The 14473-nt window shown below is 45.1% G+C and overlaps 1 pseudogene; it reads left to right on the plus strand.

Moving 5' to 3' along the window:
* The first annotated feature begins 594 nt into the window (after positions 1–594).
* On the plus strand, positions 595–6362 carry LOC147963465 (uncharacterized; annotated as a pseudogene).
* Positions 6363–14473: the final 8111 nt, after the last annotated feature.

Here is a 14473-nt window from a genome sequence, read left to right on the forward strand (position 1 = left end):
GCAGGTATGAGGGACTTGAGTGTGTCCTCCTACTGGATTGATACCTTGGTTCTCAAAAACTGAGGGAAATACTTACGCTACTCTGCTGCATCATCCCTTTATCTTCGGGGAAAACCAACGCAAGCTCAAGACGTAGCACTATACTATGCCGACGGCCGACGCCGGGCCGTCGGCATAGGCCCCTATGCCGACGGCTATACTACGCCGACGGTCTAACAAGACTACGCTGACGTGATCTACGCCGACGGGTCTATGCTGACGGCAGCCGTAGGCATAGATCTATGCCGACGGTATAGGACCTATGCAGACGGCCCTGGGCCGTAGGCATAGTCCGCGAGTGCGGTAGTGCGGTATTGTATAAACCGTGTAGTAGAGGATTGCAAGCGTGTTTGTTGTAAACGTGTTGGGCAAGTTAGGATTGATATCAATCTAGTTTGTTAGTATTTTGTACCTACGTTGAGATCAATCTACTCCAACGAACCATGTATATCTGATTGGCTTCAGCCTCTATATAACATGCAGCCGACCCTGCCTAGGGTATACGCTTCCAGCTATTTTCACATGCTATAAGAGCCAATCTCTTCCTTCACATCTATGTCCATCGCCAGCTCTTCTTGCTCCGCTGCCATGGCTGCTCCCTCCCTCGCTGCTCTCAGCCACAGCATCACCGAGAAGCTCACACGCGACAATTTTTTGCTATGGAAGGCCCAAGTCCTCCAACACATGCGCATCGCTGGTCTGATGGGCCACCTCGACGGCACAATGGCAGAGCCCGTCGCCGTCCTGATCACGAAGACGGAGGTCCCAGGGAAGAAGGAGGTCACTTCGACCCCCAATCATGCACATGGCGTCTGGGTCATGCAGGACCAGCAGGTCCTTGCATTTCTGCTCGCTTCCCTCTCACAGGAGGTACTTCTTAAGGTCCACGACATCCAGATGGCCACTGGAGTCTAGACATCGATCCTCGCCATGTTCGCGTCACAGTCCCGTGCGCGGGGTATCCAGCTCTGCACACAGCTCGTCAACACCCGCAAGGGCGATCTATCCGCCACCACCTACTTCGCCAAGATGAAGGGCCTCGCTGATAAGATGGCGGCGGCTGGGAAACGCCTTCACGAGGACGACCGCGTCTCTCATATCCTCGGTGGGCTAGACTCGGATTACAATCCGTACATCGCGGCCCTCTCTGCTCGCAGGGACCAGACCATCGGTCTCAGCAAGCTGTACACGCTGCTGCTCTCGGCAGAGGCATGGCTCGACTCCCAGAACAGCACCCACTCCGGCTACTCCGTCAACCTCGCCTCCAAGGGTGGGTCTCGTGCCCAGCCTGGTTTCTCCTCTACTGGCAATAGCGACGGAGGTGGATCACGCCCAGAAGGTGGGAGTGGTGGCCCTCTCAAGTGCCAGATATGCAAGAAAGACGGCCATGGCGCATGGAGCTGCGCCAAGCGCTTCGACAAGAATTTCAACAACAACCAGAAGCGCTATGGTGGAGGTGATCGCCATTGTGGAGGTGACCGCCAAGGTGTAGCTTCCTGTTCTGTCAACACAGCTGCTACAACCTCCTATGTCGTACATACCAATTGGTATCTTGACACTGGAGCCACTAATCACGTGACAGGAGAGTTGGAGAAGCTCCACGTACGTGATCGCTACACCGGGCCGAAACAAATCAATACCGCGAATGCTCAAGGTATGGAAATTACAGATGTTGGTCGTTCGCTTCTTCCCACTCCACATGATCTTCTTAAGTTGAATGATATCCTCCATGTTCCTAGTAGTGCTAAAAGTCTTCTATCTGCTCACCAACTTACTGAAGATAATCACGCATATCTTATTGTTTACCACGAGTTCGTTTCTGTTAAGGATCAGGCCACGGGGAGAACCATTCTTCACACTCCGAGAAAGGTGGGGTTGTACCCCTTCACTGACCAACCGGCTTCCCATGGACGTCACATGCTTGGACTTGTCAAGCCATCTACCTCTAGGTGGCACCGACGTCTTGGTCATCCGTCCATACCGGTGGTCCAGCAAATTCTTCGTAATCATAGTCTTCCAGTGTCTAATAAAAGTGATCACCATCTTGTTTGTGATGCGTGTCAAATGGCTAAGATCCATCAATTACCATACCCTCGTTCGACTAGTGAGTCTCAAGCTCCTTTAGAGCTAATTTTTTATGATGTATGGGGCCCCGGGCCTCTTTTTGTTGGTAGGAAAAAATATTATGTCCGCTTCATAGATAATTTCAGTAAATTTAGTTGGATTTATCTTATCAAAAATAGGTCTGATGTGTTCCAAAAATTTCATATCTTCCAACAACATGTTGAACGTTTATTCTCTCGCAAAATTCTAGCCATGCAAACTGACTGGGGTGGCGAGTATCAAAAGTTGGATCAATTTTTCGAGGGCATTGGCATCACCCATCATGTGTCATGCCCCCATGCCCATCAACAGAACGGTTCCGCTGAACGCAAGCACAGACATATTGTGGAGGTTGGTCTCTCCCTGCTCGCTCATGCTTCCATGCCTCTCAAATTTTGGGACGAGACTTTTCTCACAACAGTTTATCTCATAAACTGTATTCCTAGTCGGGTCATACACAATGAAACTCCCCTAGAATGTCTCTTTGGAACGAAACCCAACTATTCTTTTCTTCGCATTTTTGGTTGTGCGGTTTGGCCTAATTTGCGTCCCTTCAACAAACACAAACTTGAGTTTCGGTCTAAGCAATGTGTATTTCCTGGCTACAGCACCCTTCATAAAGGATACAAGTGTTTTGACGTCTCCACGGGTCGTGTTTACGTTTCCCGGGATGTTATCTTTGATGAACATGTCTTTCCCTTTGTTGCATTGCATCCCAATGCAGGAGCACAACTTCGTGCGGAACTTGTTCTTCTTCCATCCACACTTCTTAATCCTTCGAGTCTACTTAATCGGGAGGAAGTTCGTAATGATCAGCTGTCGATTTCCAATACTATTGATGCTAGCAGTATGCAGGAATCTGATGAAAACAGTGTAGAAAACAATTATGATTTTATGCAGGAAACCAGAGATGGATCCAGTGCCACAGAAAATCCGGGCGTCACAGACTACGGAGTGGATTCCCCTGTCGGGTCACCCTCGGGATCGCGCGTCTCGGCGGCGGGATCCGTGCGCCAGCCAGCGAGCGTCACGACGGGTGCGGGCCACGCACTGTCCCCCACTCGGGCCGCAGGAGCAGCCCACATTCCCACAGGTGGTGCCTCTTCGCTGGTGGACTCGGGAGATTCCTCCATGGTCCCTGTCCTATCTCATGCGACCAAGGACGTTTTGCTGGACGCAGCAGCTGAGGATGCCCACCTGGCAGCTCCTGATTCGCCTAAGATCTTTGTTGATTCACCTGATGTTTCCTTTGAGTCTTCTGCGGTTCAGCGGATCCAGCAGCGCCTACTGCCACCTCCGACTGCTCCACCAACACGAGCTCACACCAGGTCACAAAGTGGTATACACAGACCTAAAGAATATAAGGATGGGTGTATTCGTTGGGCTTCTTTTTGTGCTACGGGTGAACCAGAAAACTTGAAGGAGGAGCTTGATCATCCAAATTGGAAACAAGCCATGAACAAAGAGTAGAGTGCATTATTGAAAAATCAAACTTGGCATTTGGTTCCACCAAGTAAAGGTAAAAATGTTATTAACTGTAAGTGGGTGAATAAAGTCAAGAGGAAGTCTGATGGTAGTATTGAGAGGTATAAGGCACGTTTAGTTGCAAACGGATTTAAGCAACGTTATGGAATTGATTATGAGGGTACATTTAGCCCTATAGTTAAGGCTGCTACTATCAGACACATTCTCTCTATAGCTGTTTCTTGGAACTGGTGCATGCAACAGTTGGATGTGAAGAACGCGTTTTTGTATGGTGCTCTAGAAGAGGAAGTGTTTATGAAGCAACCTCCTGGGTATGAAAATCCAAACGCACCACAGTTTCTTTGCAAACTTGATACTCAAGCAAGCACCCCGTGCATGGTACTCTCGCTTATCATCCAAGCTTCAATCTCTTGGTTTTCATCCATCGAAGGCAGGTACATCATTATTCTTTTATTGTCGACATGGGGTAACCATTTTTACGCTTATCTATGTTGATGATATAATTGTTACAAGTTCATCATCCAATGCAATTGAAACCCTTCTAAAGGACCTTCGCATGGATTTTGCCCTTAAGGATTTAGGGGATCTGCATTACTTTCTGGGTATTGAGGTAACATCTGTCAAGAATTGTATTTTGTTGTCACAAGGAAAATATTTACTAGATTTGCTTAAACGTATGGGTATGAAGGGGTGCAAACCAGTTGCCACACCCCTACCAACATCAGAAAAATTATCTCTTCATGATGGTGAACCTCTTGGAGGGGAGGATTCTACCCAGTACAGAAGTGTAGTAGGCGCCTTGCAGTATTTGACTTTGACTAGACCAGATATTTCTTTCTTGGTGAACAAGGTTTGTCAGTTCTTGCATGCTCCTACTATTGTACATTGGACAGCTGTCAAACGTATTATTCGTTACTTGGAGGGGACACCCAGTCATGGGCTTAGAATTGGGAAGTGGGATTCTATGTTGGTAAGTGCCTTTTCAGATGCAGACTAGGCAGGATGCCATCATGATAGAAGGTCCACAGGTGGTTTTGCAGTGTTTCTTGGAAGTAACTTGGTGTCTTGGCATGCTCGAAAACAGGCCACTTTGTCCCGTTCTAGTACAGAAGCTGAATATAAAGCACTTGCTAATGCCACTGCTAAAATTATTCGGGTTCAGAACCTTTTGACAGAGTTGGGTGTTAGTCATCCAAAGTCAGCTTCTCTATGGTGTGATAATCTAGGTGCCACTTATTTGTCTGCAAATCCCATATTTCATGCTAGGACGAAGCATATTGAAATTGACTATCACTTTGTTAAATATCAGGTTCATACGGATTGGAGATCAATGGCAGATGGGTTTACTAAACCTCTTACAGTACGCCAGCTGGAGGTTTTTCAGCACAATCTCAACTTAGATAAGTTGTGATTGAGGGGGAGTGTTAAACGTTGTATTGTCATGGTATTGTATAAACCGTGCAGTAGAGGATTGCGTGCGTGTGTTTGTTGCAAATATGTTGGGAAAGTTAGGATTGATCTCAATCTAGTCTGTTAGTATTCTGTACCTATGTTGAGATCAATCTACTCCAATGAACCATGTATATCTGATTGGCTTCGGCCTCTATATAACACGCAGCCGTCCCTGCCTAGGGTATACGCTTCCAGCTATTTTCACAACGACAATTCTCTTCAGTTAGAAATAATGAAATTTGGCAGAACTAATTAAGTTTCAGCTTTTCTGTAGCACATCCATGCATCGTACACTGAACCTTTGGTGATCCTTTGAAACCATATACAACTACAATTTGATCACTACACTATACTCTAGAATAGAACAACTAGAACAACTACATCCATACACTCCAGACTCACCTTGACACATGTTGAGTAACGTGATTGTATTAGGAAACAAAGGTTAGACTAGGAAATATTCTGGCTTGCCTTGTACTCCTATATATATGCCCACGAGGCTCAAGCAATACAAAAACTATTCCACCAATCTCTCTCGCCCTTCATACCTGGTATCTATCGCAAGTCGATCCTAAACCCTAGCCGCCGCTTCCGCACTTGCGCGCCATCCCAGGGGTGGTCGGCCTCCATGACCGCCGCCGGGGCCACGCCGCCCGTACCTAGAGTTCGTTCACCAGCCGTGTTGGCCGGCTGCCCTAGAGAGTCCTTTTTCCCGAGCCCTTGCTCCGGGTTTTTCGCTCTCTTGCCGGTCGTTTTGATCGGAGTTTTTCTTTTTTCTTTTTTGGATCTAATCTTGATCGGTTTGCGTCGCCCGCCGCCGCTAGCAACCCCGTACGCCTCTACTCCAACACCGACGCGATCGGTCGGCTTCTTCATCGACCCGGTGGCCTCGCGCCTCATTCGCGTGTCTGCCTGCTGGTCGACCCGACCTGGTAGCCTCGCGCATCGTTCGCGCATCTGCCCACCGGTCTCCCCGCCCCGGCGGCCACGCGTCATGCGGCGGCCCTTCCCCGCTGCTGTTCGCACGCCGGCCCGCCCGTCGATCTATGCCGACCTTCAGTGCCCTGCTCTGACCGGGACTCCTGCATTACCCTGACTGCCCTACGCCGCGGCCAATCATAGCCGCCCTGCCGCCCGCCGTCGCCGGCTTCATCTCGGACTCTGTCGTCACCCCTCCTCCACCGAGCGGCGTCCCCGACCTCGCGCGCGATCGGATTGATCACCCGTCGCCCGCCGCGGTGCGCCTCAGCTACGCAGTGCGACCGACGTGGGCCATCGGTTGAGCGCGCCTTCGCAGGCCCCGTGAAGATCGTCCCCGAGTTCAGCGCGCCTCTCCACCAATCGAGCATCGGGCTGCCGCTATGTCGCCCCGTCAGGCCGCAGCGCCACCGCCCCGTGGTTCTCCCTGTGGCTGCATTGACTCGCGTGTCGCCGCTGCGTCGCCCCTTTGGGCCGTAGTGCCGCGGCCCGCGGTCTACCGCTGCCTCGAGTACGTCTGTTTCAGGCCGTCTCCGTGGCAACACCGACCCTCGCGTTGCCACTGCGTCGCCCCATCGGGCCGTAGCGAGCATGGCATGTGGTCTCCGCCGCCGCCCGAGGCCGTCCCCGCGGCTGCACCGACTCGCATGCCGCCATTGTGTCGCCCCTTCGGACCGCAACGCCACAGCCTGCGGTCCCAGCCGCCGCCCCAAGGCCTTCCCGCCGTCGCCCGGACTTGCCCACCACCACTGCGTCGCCCCTTCGGGCCGTAGCATCATGGTCTGTGGTTCACTCCGCCGTCACGTGCGTCGACCTCCCGTGGTATGCTCCGCGCCGTCTCCCTTGGTGCGGGAACGCCACCGTCCGTGCCGGTCTTCGTCACACTGTAGGGTTCTTCGCCTCCTTCGAGCATCGCCACCGTGCTCCTAACCTAGCTACCGCCGCCGTTAGGCCGCCGCAGCTGATCTTCTTCGGCCGCCGCTGCGCCTACCCCCTTAGCCGCCGCCGCTGCCCGTCCAACCCCTTCGTCTTCTTCCAACACTAGCCCGTCGCCAGCGTCGCCGTCATCTACCCCGACCACTTCGTCTACTCCGACAACCCATCTTGGATGCTCATCATATTAGGACTAATTTTATAGTCAAAGCAAGTTACCATGCTATTCTATAAGATTCTCAAAATAATATAAGTGAAGCATGAGAGATCAATAATTTCTATAAAATAAAACCACCACCGTGCTCTAAAAAGATATAGGCGAAGCACTAGAGCAAAAGACTCAAATCATACATTAAGGATGTACAGCAAGGATGATTGTGGTAAACTAAAAAGCGAAGACTCAAATCATACAAGACGCTCCAAGCAAAACACAAATCATGTGGTGAATAAAAATATAGCCTCAAGTAAAGTTACCGATGGACGAAGACGAAAGAGGGGATGCCTTCCGGGGCATCCGCAAGATTAGGCTCTTGCCGCTCCTTATTCCATAATCCATTAAATCTTTACCCAAAAACATGGAAACTTTACAACACAAAACTCAACAGAAAATCGCATGAGCTTCGTTAGTATAAGAAAACAAATCACCACTTTAAGGTGATGTAATGAACTCATTCTTTATTTATATTGGTGTTAAACCTACTATATTCCAACTTCTCTATGGTTCATAACCCCCCCCCCCCCGCCCCCGATACTCGCCATATATTCATCAAAATAAGCAAACAACACACGAAAAACAGAATCTGTCAAAAAACAGAAAAGTCTGTAGTAATCTGTACCAAACGTATACTTCTGGAACCCCAAAAATTCTGAAATAAATTGGTGGACGTGAAGAATTTATGTTTAACAATCTGCAAAAAGATTCAACCTAATAGCACTCTCCAGTAAAAAATGGCAGCTAATCTCGTGAACGCCAAAGTTTCCGTTTTTACAGCAAGATCATAAAGACTTCACCCAAGTCTTCCCAAAGGTTCTACTTGGCACAAACACTAGTTAAAACATAAAAACACAACCATAACAGAGGCTAGATGATTTATTTATTACTAAACAGGTACAAAAAGCAAGAAACAAAAATAAAATTGGGTTGCCTCCCAACAAGCGCTATCGTTTAACGCCCCTAGCTAGGCATAAAAGCAGGAATAGATCTAGGTATTGTGATCTTTGGTTGGCAATTCTTAAATAGAACACTTATAACCCTTAGGAGTTCCTACCTCTTGAGCACTGCGTTGGTTTTCCCCGAAGAGGAAGGGATGCTGCTGCAAAGTAGCGTAAGTATTTCCCTCAGTTTTTGAGAACCAAGGTATCAATCCAATAGGAGGCTACGCGCGAGTCCCTCGTACCTACACAAAACAAATAAATCCTCGCAACCAACGCGGATAGGGGTTGTCAATCCCTACACGGCCACTTACGAGAGTGAGATCTGATAGATATGATAAGACATGTTTTTTTTGTGATAAAGATGCAAAGTAAAATAAAGGCAAAGTAAAAAAGCAAAGGAAATAACTAAGTAGTAGGAGATAGACCCGGGGGCCATAGGTTTCACTAATGGCTTCTCTCTAGAGCATAAGTATTCTACGGTGGGTGGACAAATTACTGTTGAGCATAGTTATGAGAATATCTAGGTATGATCATGTATATATGCATCACGTCCGAGACAAGTAGACCAACTCCTGCCTGCATCTACTACTATTACTCGACTCATCGACCGCTATCCAGCATGCATCTAGAGTATTAAGTTAAAAACACAGTAACGCCTTAAGAAAGATGACATGATGTAGAGGGATAGACTCATGCAATATGATGAAAACCCCATCTTGTTATCCTCGATGGCAACAATACAATACGTGCCTTGCTGCCCCTACTGTCACTGGGAAAGGACACCGCAAGATTGAACCCAAAACTAAGCACTTCTCCCATTGCAAGAAAGATCAATCTAGTAGGCCAAACCAAACTGATAATTCGAAGAGACTTGTAAAGCTAACCAACCATACATAAAAGAATTCAGAGAAGATTCAAATATTATTCAAAGATAGACTTGATCATAAACCCACAATTCATCGGTCTCAACAAACACACCGCAAAAAGAAGATTACATCGAATAGGTCTCCACAAGAGAGGTGGAGAACATTGTATTGAGATCCAAAAAGAGAGAAGAAGCCCTCCGTGAACACACCGCAAACTAAGCACTTCTCCCATTGCAAGAAAGATCAATCTAGCTACTAACTATGGACCCAAAGGTCTGAGGCAAACTACTCACACTTCATTGGACAGGCCATGGTGTTGATGTAGAAGCCCTCCGTGATCGACGCCTCCTCCGGCGGAGCTCCGGAACAAGCCCCAAGATGGGATACCGTGGATACAGAAAGTTGCGGCGGTGGAATTAGGTTTTTGGCTCCGTATCTGATCGTTTGGGGGCACGTAGGTATATATAGGAGGAAGGAGTACGTCGGTGGAGCAACAAGTAGCCCACGAGGGTGGAGGGCGCGCCTGGTGGGGGTGGGCACGCCCCCCTACCTCGTGGCCTCCTCTTTTGTGTCTTGACGTAGGGTCCAAGTCTCCCTGGTCTTGTTTGTTAAGAAAATCACATTCTCGAAGGTTTCATTTTATTTGGACTCCGTTTGATATTCCTTTTCTTCGAAACCCTAAAACAGGCAAAAAACAGCAATTCTGGGCTGGGCCTCCGGCTAATAGGTTAGTCCCAAAAATAATATAAAAGTGGATAATAAAGCCCAATAATGTCCAAAACAGTAGATAATATAGCATGGAGCAATCAAAAATTATAGATACGTTGGAGACGTATCAAGCATCCCCAAGCTTAATTCGTGCTTGTCCTCGAGTAGGTAAATGACAAAAACATAATATTTGATGCGGAGTGCTACTTGGCATAATTTTAATGTAATTCTTCTTAATTGTGGTATGAATATTCAGATCCGAAAGATTCAAGGCAAAAGTTTAATATTGACATAAAAACAATAATTCTTCAAGCTTACTAACGAAGCAATTATGTCTTCTCAAAATAACATGGCCAAAGAAAGTTATCCCTACAAAATCATATAGTCTGGCTATGCTCCATCTTCACCACACAAAATATTTAAATCATGCACAACCCCGATGACAAGCCAAGAAATTGTTTCATACTTTTGACATTCGCAAAAAAATTTCAATTTTCACGCAATACATGAGCGTGAGCCATGGATATAGCACTATAGGTGGAATTGAATGGTGGTTGTGGAGAAGTCAAAAAAGGAGAAGATAGTCTCACATCAACTAGGCGTATCGACGGGCTATGGAGATGCCCATCAATAGGTATCAATGTGAGTGAGTAGGGATTGCCATGCAACGGATGCACTAGAGCTATAAGTATATGAAAGCTCAAAAAGAAACTAAGTGGGTGTGCATCCAACTTGCTTGCTCATGAAGACCTAGGGCATTTTGAGGAAGCCCATCATTGGAATATACAAGCCAAGTTCTATAATGAAAAATTCCCACTAGTATATGAAAGTGATAACATGAGAGACTCTCAACTATGAATATCATGGTGCTACTTTGAAGCATAAGTGTGGTAAAAGGATAGTAACATTGTCCCTTCTCTCTTTTTCTCTCATTTTTTCCTTTTTTTTATTTGGGCCTTTTCCCCCTTTTTTTAATGGCCTCCTTTATTTCTCTTTTTTTTCGTCCGGAGTCCCATCCCGACTTGTGGGGGAATCATAGTCTCCATCATCCTTTCCTCACTGGGACAATGCTCTAATAATGATGATCATCACACTTTTATTTTTCTTACAACTCAACCATTACAACTCGATACTTAGAACAAGATATGACTCTATATGAATGCCTCCGGCGGTGTACCAGAATATGCAATGATGCATGAGTGACACATATGAAAGAATTATGAATGGTGGCTTTGCCACAAATACGATGTCAACTACATTATCATGCTAAGCAATATGACAATGATGGAGTGTGTCATGATAAACGGAACGATGGAAAGTTGCATGGCAATATATCTCGGAATGGCTATGGAAATGCCATAATAGGTCGGTATGGTGGCTGTTTTGAGGAAGGTATATGGTGGGTGTATGATACCGGCGAAAGGTGTGCGGTATTAGAGAGGCTAGCAAAGGTGGAAGGGTGAGAGTGCGTATAATCCATGGACTCAACATTATTCATAAAGAACTCATATACTTATTGCAAAAATCTACAAGTTATCAAAGAAAAGTATTACGTGCATGCTCCTAGGGGGATAGATTGGTAGGAAAAGACCATCGCTCGTCCCCGACCGCCACTCATAAGGAAGACGATCAAAAAATAAATCATGCTCTGACTTCATCACATAACGGTTCACCATACGTGCATGCTATGGGAATCACAAACCTTAACACAAGTATTTCTTAAATTCACAACTACTCAACTAGCACAACTTTAATATCACCATCTTCTTATCTCAAAACAATTATCAAGCATCAAACTTTTCATAGTATTCAACACACTCATAAGAAAGCTTTATTATTAATCTTGTATACCAAGCATATTAAGACTTTCAGCAAATTACCAAGATATTTAAGACTCTCAAAATAATCTAAGTGAAGCATGAGAGATCAATAGTTTCTATTGAACAAATACACCACCATGCTCTAAAAGATATAAGTGAAGTACTAGAGCAAAACTATATAACTCAAAAGATATAAGCGAAGCACATAGAGTATTCTAACAAATTCCAAATCATGTATGGCTCTCTCAAAAGTTGTGTACAGCAAGGATTATTTTGGTAAACTAACAAATAAAGACTCAAATCATACAAGATGCTCCAAGGAAAACACATATCATGTGGTGAATAAAAATATAGCTCCAACTAAAGTTACCGATCGAAGTAGACGAAAGAGGGGATGCCTTCCTGGGCATCCCCAAGCTTTGGATTTTAGGTGTCCTTAGATTATCTTGGGGGTGCCATGGGCATACCCAAGCTTAGGCTCTTGCCACTCCTTTTTCCATAATCCATCAAATCTTTACCCAAAACATGAAAACTTGACAACACAAAACTCAAAGTAGAAAATCTCGTGAGCTCTGTTAGCGAAAGAAAACAAAAGACCACTTCAACGTACTGTAATGAACTCATTATTTATTTATATTGGTGTTATACCTACTGTATTACAACTTCTCTATGGTTTATAAACTATTTTACTAGCCATACATTCATCAAAATAAGCAAACAACACACGAAAAACTGAATCTGTCAAAAACAGATCAGTCTGTAGTAATCTGTACCTAGCGCAAGATCTGCTACCCCAAAAATTCTAAAATAAATTTCTGCACGTGAGTAATTTATATATTAATCATCTTCAAAAATAATTAACTAAATAGCACTTTCCAAATAAAAATGACAGCAGTTCTCGTGAGCGCTAAAGTTTCTGTTTTTTACAGCAAGTGTAACAAGACTTTCCCCAAGTCTTCCCAACGGTTCTACTTGCCACAAACACTAATTAAACACAAAAAACACTCCCAAAACACAGGCTAGATAAATTATTTATTACTAAACAGGAGAAAAAAGCAAGGAATAAAAATAAAATTGGGTTGCCACCGAACAAGCGCTATTGTTTAACGCCCCTAGCTAGGCATAACAAGCAAGGATAGATCTAGGTATTGCCATCTTTGGTAGGTAATTCTCAATGAGGCATCTACCATCTTTAGGAATTTCTTTATTTTTATTAATTATCAAACTTTTAGGCACAAGATCAAAAAATTCATTTGTAACAAATGGTTCCTTAATGATGGCAAAAAGATTGGGATGAATACTTATAGATTTGAGATCCGCATTTTCCTTACTAGAGGATTCACCCTTATTTTTAGGAACATACATAAGCTTGGCAATTTTAGTGGGAGGACTTGGATTATTCTTTATGGAAGAAAAAGCGGTTCCCAAGTTGGTAATAATATCCTCAAGTTTATCGATCCTAGTGGAATCGTGATTTATTTTCTCATTAACTATGGGTTCCTTTTCCTTAATTTTTTCAAAGTAACTCCTACTTTAGATCCATATTGAGAGATTCGGCTGTGGATCTTTTTATCCAAATTTTCAATTAACTCTACGGTAGCAACCTTATTTTCAATAATTTCAAGCCTTTGCGTTACATGCTCTAAAGTTAATACAGTTCCATTAACCAAAAGAGGGGGCGAGCCAAATAAATCTATCATAGCATTATCAGAATCAAAAGTATGGCTACCGAAGAAGTTCCCTCCGGTAATAGTATCAAGAACATATCTGTGCCAAGGAGTAATGCCTACATAGAAATTGCGAAGAAGAACGGAAGTAGATTGCTTCCTAGTAGATCTATTTTGAGCATTGCAAATTCTATACCAAGCATCTTTGAGATTTTCTCCCTCCCGTTGCTTAAAATTTAGAATTTCACTCTCGGGAGACAACGGAGAAGATAAGGGACTAGCCATAACGACAAGCAAACAAACTAACACACAAGCAAAAAGCAAGCGGGCGAAAAGAGGCAAATAGAGAAAGAGAGGGAGGATAGAGAGAGAGAGAGTGCCAATAAAACGGCACGGGTGAAGTGGGGGAGAGGAAAACGAGAGGCAAATGGAAAATAATGTAATGCGGAAGATAAGGGTATGTGATGGGTACTTGGTATGTTGACTTTTGTGTAGACCTCCCCGGCAACGGCGCCAGAAATCCTTCTTGCTACCTCTTCAGCACTGCATTGGTTTTGCCCCGAAGAGGAAGGGATGATGCAGCAAAGTAGCGTAAGTATTTCCCTCGGTTTTTGAGAACCAAGGTATCAATCCAGTAGGAGGCTACGCGCGAGTCCCTCGTACCTACACAAAACAAATAAATCCTCGCAACCAACGCGAATAGGGGTTGTCAATCCCTACACGGCCACTTACGAGAGTGAGATCTGATAGATATGATAAGATAATATTTTTGGTATCTCTTTGTGATAAAGATGCAAAGTAAAATAAAGGCAAAGTAAAAAAGTAAAGTAAATAACTAAGTAGTAGGATATTAATATGATAAAGATAGACCCGGGGGCCATAGGTTTCACTAGTGGCTTCCCTCGAGAGCATAAGTATTCTACGGTGGGTGAACAAATTACTGTTGAGCAATTGACAGAATTGAGCATAGTTATGAGAATATCTAGGTATGATCATGTATATAGGCATCACGTCCGAGACAAGTAGACCGACTCCTGCCAGTATCTACTACTATTACTCCACTCATCGACCGCTATCCAGCATGCATCAAGAGTATTAAGTGAAAAACAGAGTAACGCCTTAAGCAAGATGACATGATGTAGAGGGATAGACTCATGCAATATGATGAAAACCCCATCTTGTTATCCTCAGTGGAAACAATCCAATACGTGCCTTGCTGCCCCTACTGCCACTGGGAAAGGACACCGCAAGATTGAACCCAAAACTA

The sequence above is a fragment of the Triticum urartu genome, chromosome 6A, assembly GCF_056163025.1.
Source record: "Triticum urartu cultivar PI428250 chromosome 6A, HENAU_Tu73, whole genome shotgun sequence".
Taxonomy (NCBI): domain Eukaryota; kingdom Viridiplantae; phylum Streptophyta; class Magnoliopsida; order Poales; family Poaceae; genus Triticum; species Triticum urartu.